Source organism: Aythya fuligula, chromosome 3 (assembly GCF_009819795.1).
Source record: "Aythya fuligula isolate bAytFul2 chromosome 3, bAytFul2.pri, whole genome shotgun sequence".
Classification (NCBI taxonomy): domain Eukaryota; kingdom Metazoa; phylum Chordata; class Aves; order Anseriformes; family Anatidae; genus Aythya; species Aythya fuligula.
In genome coordinates this window covers 22,617,253-22,623,713 of record NC_045561.1, presented here as the reverse complement: position 1 = coordinate 22,623,713, position 6,461 = coordinate 22,617,253, and the positions used below count along the sequence as shown (strand labels likewise).

General features: G+C 41.1%; 1 long non-coding RNA gene across 1 annotated transcript; it reads left to right on the top strand.

Moving 5' to 3' along the window:
- The first annotated feature begins 802 nt into the window (after nt 1-802).
- On the top strand, nt 803-6,018 carry LOC116488224. The gene is made up of 2 exons (XR_004253141.1): nt 803-872; nt 4,680-6,018. It is a non-coding gene; the product is annotated as an uncharacterized LOC116488224 (long non-coding RNA).
- The last annotated feature ends 443 nt before the right edge of the window (nt 6,019-6,461 follow it).

Here is a 6,461-nt window from a genome sequence, read left to right as displayed (position 1 = left end):
CATTTTACTGGGTCTGGCTGGAATGTTAACTTTCCCGGCAGCAGCCCATACAGTGCCATACTCTGTACTTGTAGCTGGAACAGCAGTGTTATCACACCAGTGTTGTGTCTACTGCTGAGCAGCAGTGGCACAGCATTGGGCCTTTCTCTAACCCTCCTAGGGGGTGGGCAAAAAGTGAGGAGAGAAACATCACTAGGGCAGCTGACCTAAACCAATCAAAGGGATATTCCATACCATGTGGTGTCACACTCAGCAATAAAAGGTGGAAACAGGAAGAAGAGGGGAGGGGTGGGCTCTCGTTGAGAAGACGTCGGTCCTCCTCTCGAACACTGGCTGCGTGCGTTGAGGCCTTGCTTCAAGGACGTGGTCAATCATCGCTCATTTGTGGGAAGTAGAGAGTAATTTCTTTCCTCTGCACTTCCATATAGCTTTCATTTATTTTGTTTGTTTGTTTGCCTCCCTTCTTTTTATTTTTCCCTTTTTCCCCTCCCTTTTTCCCCTTTCCTTTTTATTTCCCCTTAGTTAAATTGTTTAGTTCATGGTAGTCTTTATTTAATTATTATAATTGTTTCCCTTTAATTAAATTATCCTTATCTCAACCCGTGAGTTGTTCTTTGCTTTACTTCTCCCCCTCCTCATCTAAAGGAGGGGGAGTGAGAGAGCGGTTTTGGGGTTTAGCTGCCCGGCACGGTAAAACCACCACACACGGAGCAGATCTCCACGCTGCAGCCCCCCAGTGGGTGGAGGAGCCCCCGGTGGAGCAGGTGGATGTGGCCTGGAGGAGGCTGCGGCCCATGGAGAGCCCCCGCCGGAGCAGGCCCCAGGCTGGAGCTGCTGCCTGTAGGGCAGCTTCTAGAAGGATGCGCGCTGTGGTATGTACCTATTCTTGAACTGTTGTATGTGGGAAGCCCACACAGGAAGGACGGCAACCCATGGAGGGGATGCTGCACGAGTGGTTGAAAAGAGTTCCCTCCTCCCCCCCCCCCCCCCCCCCCCCCCCGCAGCTTTTGAAGATGTCCAAGGAGGGAGATCCCAAAACCTCTGGGCAATCTCAGGTGTCAGTGCTCAAGTCAGCTGTGCAGTGAAGAACTGCTTCCTGATGTTTGGGCATAATCAAATCAAAGAGAGGGCAATGCTCTTGAAGGCAGCATTAGATCAAAACTTTTAAATCAGAAAAGAAATGTTGCATAGATGCATGAATTGTGTTAGGACAGAATCTGTAAGAGCATCAGAAAAATTCATACATTTTCTTTATTCATCTTATGTAGCAAGAATTCCTGTGCTTGCCTGTGTAAGCGGTTACATTGTGCTAGTATTTCCCATTTGCTAAAAATGAGCAGCAGAGGGCTCCAATATGTCAGGCTTTTGTGGCAGCTTGGAAAAGTCAATACCACACTAGGGCACAGTACAAAAGCATGCCATAAACACTCAAATAATGTCCACAGTCTGAGCTTTAGCCTAAGCCAGCTGGAATCCCTGGCACCTTTGTGGCAGGACTGACACAGGGATGGAGATTGCTTTCTATGGAAACTTTTACTTCAGTCTTTTTTTTTTGGTTGATTTCTTCAGCTGATGCTTTCTTTTGCAGTGTGATGAGTGGTAAGAGGTTTCACCTGGAGGACATGTGGCTTCTTTAATGTCTGTGAAGATCTGGGGTTCTGTTCCTTTAATACAGTTTATATTTTTATAAAATACTAGCAAAATGAAAGAAAATGCTTAATTAAAAAATTAATTGCTTAATTTTTATCATAAGTCTAAACTGTAGTTTGCTACAAGCTTCAGGAACTTTTGAAGTAAGAGCCTATCATTTGAGCTGCACCAGCTGTACCTTATAAAGGCCTACAAGTTTTGGCTGTAGTGTTCCCCCAGCTGATAATATGCCCCATACAATTTACATCAGCTTGTCCATACAATGAGCCATTATCTCATTTATTACTATAACTACAATATATATATTATATATTGCATATTGTGATATATATTATAATTATATAATTATAATAATAAATGAAAATAAATCAATAATAAATAGTTATAACATAATATATAGTTATATATTATATATTATGATTATAATTATATAATCATTATATATAATATACATATAATCATTATATAATGATATAATGATCCCAAAGGCTACCTGCTTCCAAGATGTGATCACCCCTCGCTGAACATGCGCTCTGAATTTCTCTGAATCTATACCTTTAAACAAAAACAAGACACTTTTGAACCAATCGTAACCAAGATATGCACAACTAGTCACTCAAGCTCCACCTAAAAGATAGAAAATAATATAAATTGGCTTACAAGAGAAAGGATGAAAGGTAAGATGCCATTGCAAAAAATACCTTCTGACTTCTGGGATCAGTCAGTGCACTGAGCCTCTACCCCAACTTGGGATGCCTTTGGGTATGATTTGAACATCATATATATACACATATATATATGTAATATATAAATATATATAACAAATGCCTCTGCAGGAAACTTAGTAGTCTCCGTAGAGTCACTTTATACCTTGTAATGCATTTATAGCCAGGCTGCATTACTCATAATTTTGGTATTTGTATGTGCTTTGCAGACAGTATCACTGGCACTCCAAAGAACCTGTGTACCTGTTGCTTTAATAAATTGCACTTCTCATTAAATCTAGCCATGGTAGTTCTCACTGAACGCAACCAAACTGTTTAAGTGTGGCCATGGTAGTTCATGGAGCTCAACTAGATTGAGAGTTGTAGTGGTTTTACTCAGGTGGGCAGCAGAGTTCCACCACGGCTGCTCTCTCACTCCCCCTCCTCAAAGAGAAAGGGGGAGAAAATTCAACACAAAGGGCTCAAGGTTTGAGAAAAGGGCAGGGAGATTGCTCAACAATTACTGTAACAGGCAAAACAGACTCAGCATAGGGAGATAGCAAGATTTATTGCCTATTACTAACGAGCTAGAGAAGTGAGAAACAAAGGAAAGAAACCAAAAACGCCTTCTCCCCACCCATCCTCTTCCACCTCTTCCCCCTGAGGGGCTCAGGGGAACGGGGGAATGGGGTTGTGGTCAGTCTATGGCACTTTGTCTCCGCTACTCCTTCTTGGTCACTCTCTGCCCCTGCTCATGTGGGGTCCCTACTATGGGATGCCGTCCTTCCTGAACTGATCTGGCATGAGCTGCCCACAGGCAGCAGCTCTTCAAGTGCTGCTCCCACATGGCTCCGTACCATGGCGGTCCATCCCCCAGGAGCAAACTGCTCCAGCACGGGTCCCCCATGGGTGCGCGGCAGCTCCCCCCAGACCCCCTGCTCCTGCGTGGGCTCCTCTCCACGGGCTGCAGCTCCGGCCCGGGGCCTGCTCCTGCGGGGGCTCTCCGTGGGCCGCAGCCTCTTCCAGGCCACATCCACCTGCTCCACCGGGGGCTCCTCCACCCACTGGGGGGCTGCAGTGTAGAGATTTGCTCCATGTGGGACCCATGGGCTGCAGGGGGACAGCCCATACCTACCACGGGGCAGGTTCTAGATTCTTCTCACAGAAGCCGCCCTTATGGCCCTCTGCTACCAAAACTTTGCCATGTAAACCCACTACAAAGGTGTATTACACAGTTTGTGAATGCCTATTTGTGATTGTTCAGTACCCTAAACGCAACCGGACTTATCATGGCTAGTTGGGCATCACTCCCAGTTACTTCAGCCTTTACCTCAATACCACACCACATATCTTTAAGCAGAGATGTAGTTGTAAAAAAAAAAAAAAAAAAAAAAACCAATATAAAAATGCAGTCTGTTCCATTATAATCATTGTTTTATCAAGTCTACCTGGTACTATTTTATGCCATTTATAAAATGGAACTAAAAGAAATAAAAGTATTTATTCATGATCAGTCACCATTGGAATAGTAATGGTAGTACAGCTATTCTGCCTGACTGAATTACAGTAATGCAACATTTTCAATTCTACATGTATGTTCAAGACTTCACCAGGTCTCTCCATCATACACCTCTATTTTGAGATGTTAAAGAATATAAGATTAGTGATACACAAGTTGCTCCATAATTGTTTCCTAAAATTCCTTTTATCAAATTAGTCCTGTTGTGCCTGTGTGCGCTATTACCAAAATACATAATTTTCACAGCTTCTTCTAAGTGAACTGTTCAGTGAGAAAATAATAAATTAGAATAAAAATCTCATCAACAAAACAGCTTTTAAGTAATAATTGTTTAAAATAGCAACTGTCAGAGAACATGTGAAATAGATGCTGAAGTATTATATCTGCTGGGTTCTCCCAATCTGTCTCTCTTCCTAAATGTTTTCTCCTTCACACCTAATTTGTTCAACTGGCTTATTCTGAACTGCTCTGTCAGGAAGTGCTCTTCAGGGTTTCTCCCACTACAGGCAAATATCGTCATAGGCCAGGAATGTGATTTATGCTCATGAAAAATAAATTGAATTAACTAAACTAAACTAAAACTAAATTGAATCAGTCCAGCTACCTGTATTTACCACTAAGTTTGCATTGCTGTGATAATCAGAGGTGTCATCATGCTGGGAGAATATGCATATAACGAATGTATCAAAGCCAAGAAGATTTTGTAATCTAAAAGAAACAATGGATGACAAAAAAGTATTTTGGAGACAAAAAGACACAGTGGATGACAGAAATTACTTTTTCATTTGTCTGTTTGTTTTTAACAGGAAATGGACATAAAAACTAGAACAATTACTATCATCAGTATTTGGAAGCCCACGGAGATACGTTGTTCACATAGACATGTGTCCAAACATCTCTTCTGTGTCAACAAAGCAACAAGGTGTTCTGCTGAAAGGCTTCTTACTTCATAAGCAGAATAAATGGGCATGTCTGGCGTCCAAAAAACTAAATGTTGCTGCAGCTGTCATGCTACAAGTTCCAGAAAAGACTGACAGCAAAATAATTTTGGCAAAATTCAAGGTCCACTTCACGGAGAAATGTAGGATGTGTCCTAGGAATAATCTTATCCCAAAAGTGAAGATCAGCTACAGCAGCCTTGACTTCTTACTGCTTTGGAAGAGGCAATGTTAAGGAAGGACACTAACAAGTGAAAAACAAACAAAAAAAAAAAAAAAAAAAAGAAGTGAAAAATTTCCCCATATGGGCTGAAAGATGTGAATGCAAATTTCTGTTGTATCAAGTCCTTAGCTAGTGTGTGTAGCAAGCCTCAGGAAATCTTACTGTGGGCAAACAGGAAAGTATCACATTTTGCTTTTAGGCAGGTGATAATCAGAAATGTCTGTGAAATGTACCTTAGGAGGACTGAAGAACAGCTTCCCCAAATTTGATACTGTTGCTAGGAGAGCTCTTAAAAAGGGACAGAACCTTCCTGAGCAGCACATAAAAACTCAAGGTTAATTTCACCATATTTCTGGGATTTTTTCCTTGTGTTAAATAGTATTTCAGCCAGAGTAGCTGAATAACCCAACATCCAGAGGCAGTGAGGCAGGCTCCAAAGCAGTGGATAAAACTGCAGTCCTGTTTCCTGTGGGCTTGGGTTCAGATTGTCAAAAAGTGCATTTTAAGATTTTAAGTGGAGTTTCAAACATCTGATTCACAGTTTTCAACTGGAAGCATGCTCCGTGTAAAACCCCATTTTTTTTTGGCCTGAGCTCTTACTGAATGAGCCCTAACTGGTGCAGAGGATTTAATTTCAACAATCTCATAACATATTTGTACGAGTCATTTATGCAAAATTCTCTTTAAGGAGAAATTCTCTTTATGGAGAAATTCTCTTTAAGGAAATATGTAAATCCTAGGACTTCTAAGCATCTGACACTAAAAGATAAGGAAAGCCATTAAAGGATTTTGTTCTGTTGGTATAAAAAGATAAAACACAACTAATACTCAGCATATGAGAGAAAGCTCCTGCACCAGATTAATATGGGTTTGGAAGAAATCACAGGCAAATAAGTTTTTTGACTTACTTAGAATAAAGACATGTAAGATGCTTGAAAGTGTCCTGAGAGTTACTTCATCCTTAAAAATAAACAACAGTGTAAAGAAAATCAGCTATCAGAGCTTTGATTTTTTCCTTCTCTGGCAAGTATAATTGATATCAGAAAAACAAATGAAGATGGGAAAATTTTGCCAGGGGTTTAAGCAGCTTTCCTACTAAGAAGTAAATAGGATTTGCCATGAGATTGAAGTGCCATTGGTGGACTGAATTAGAAAAGACTCCTCAGACACTCGTCAGAAATCTACCATGAGAGAAACAGAAAAGTCTCCAGTCTGGAGATATAAGAGTAAAAAATCAGCAAAATGAACTTTGAATAACCTAATAGAGATGTGGTAGGAGATGCTTCCACTTCCAAGAGAGTTTGGGGTTGATGCCATGAAACAGTAACACAACCTGGTTGTAAAAAACACTTAGCCACTTCCATACAATAAGCTCTTCTTGACAGTTTCCTTATTACAGTAGTATGTTTCTAGCAGGATTGTGGCAG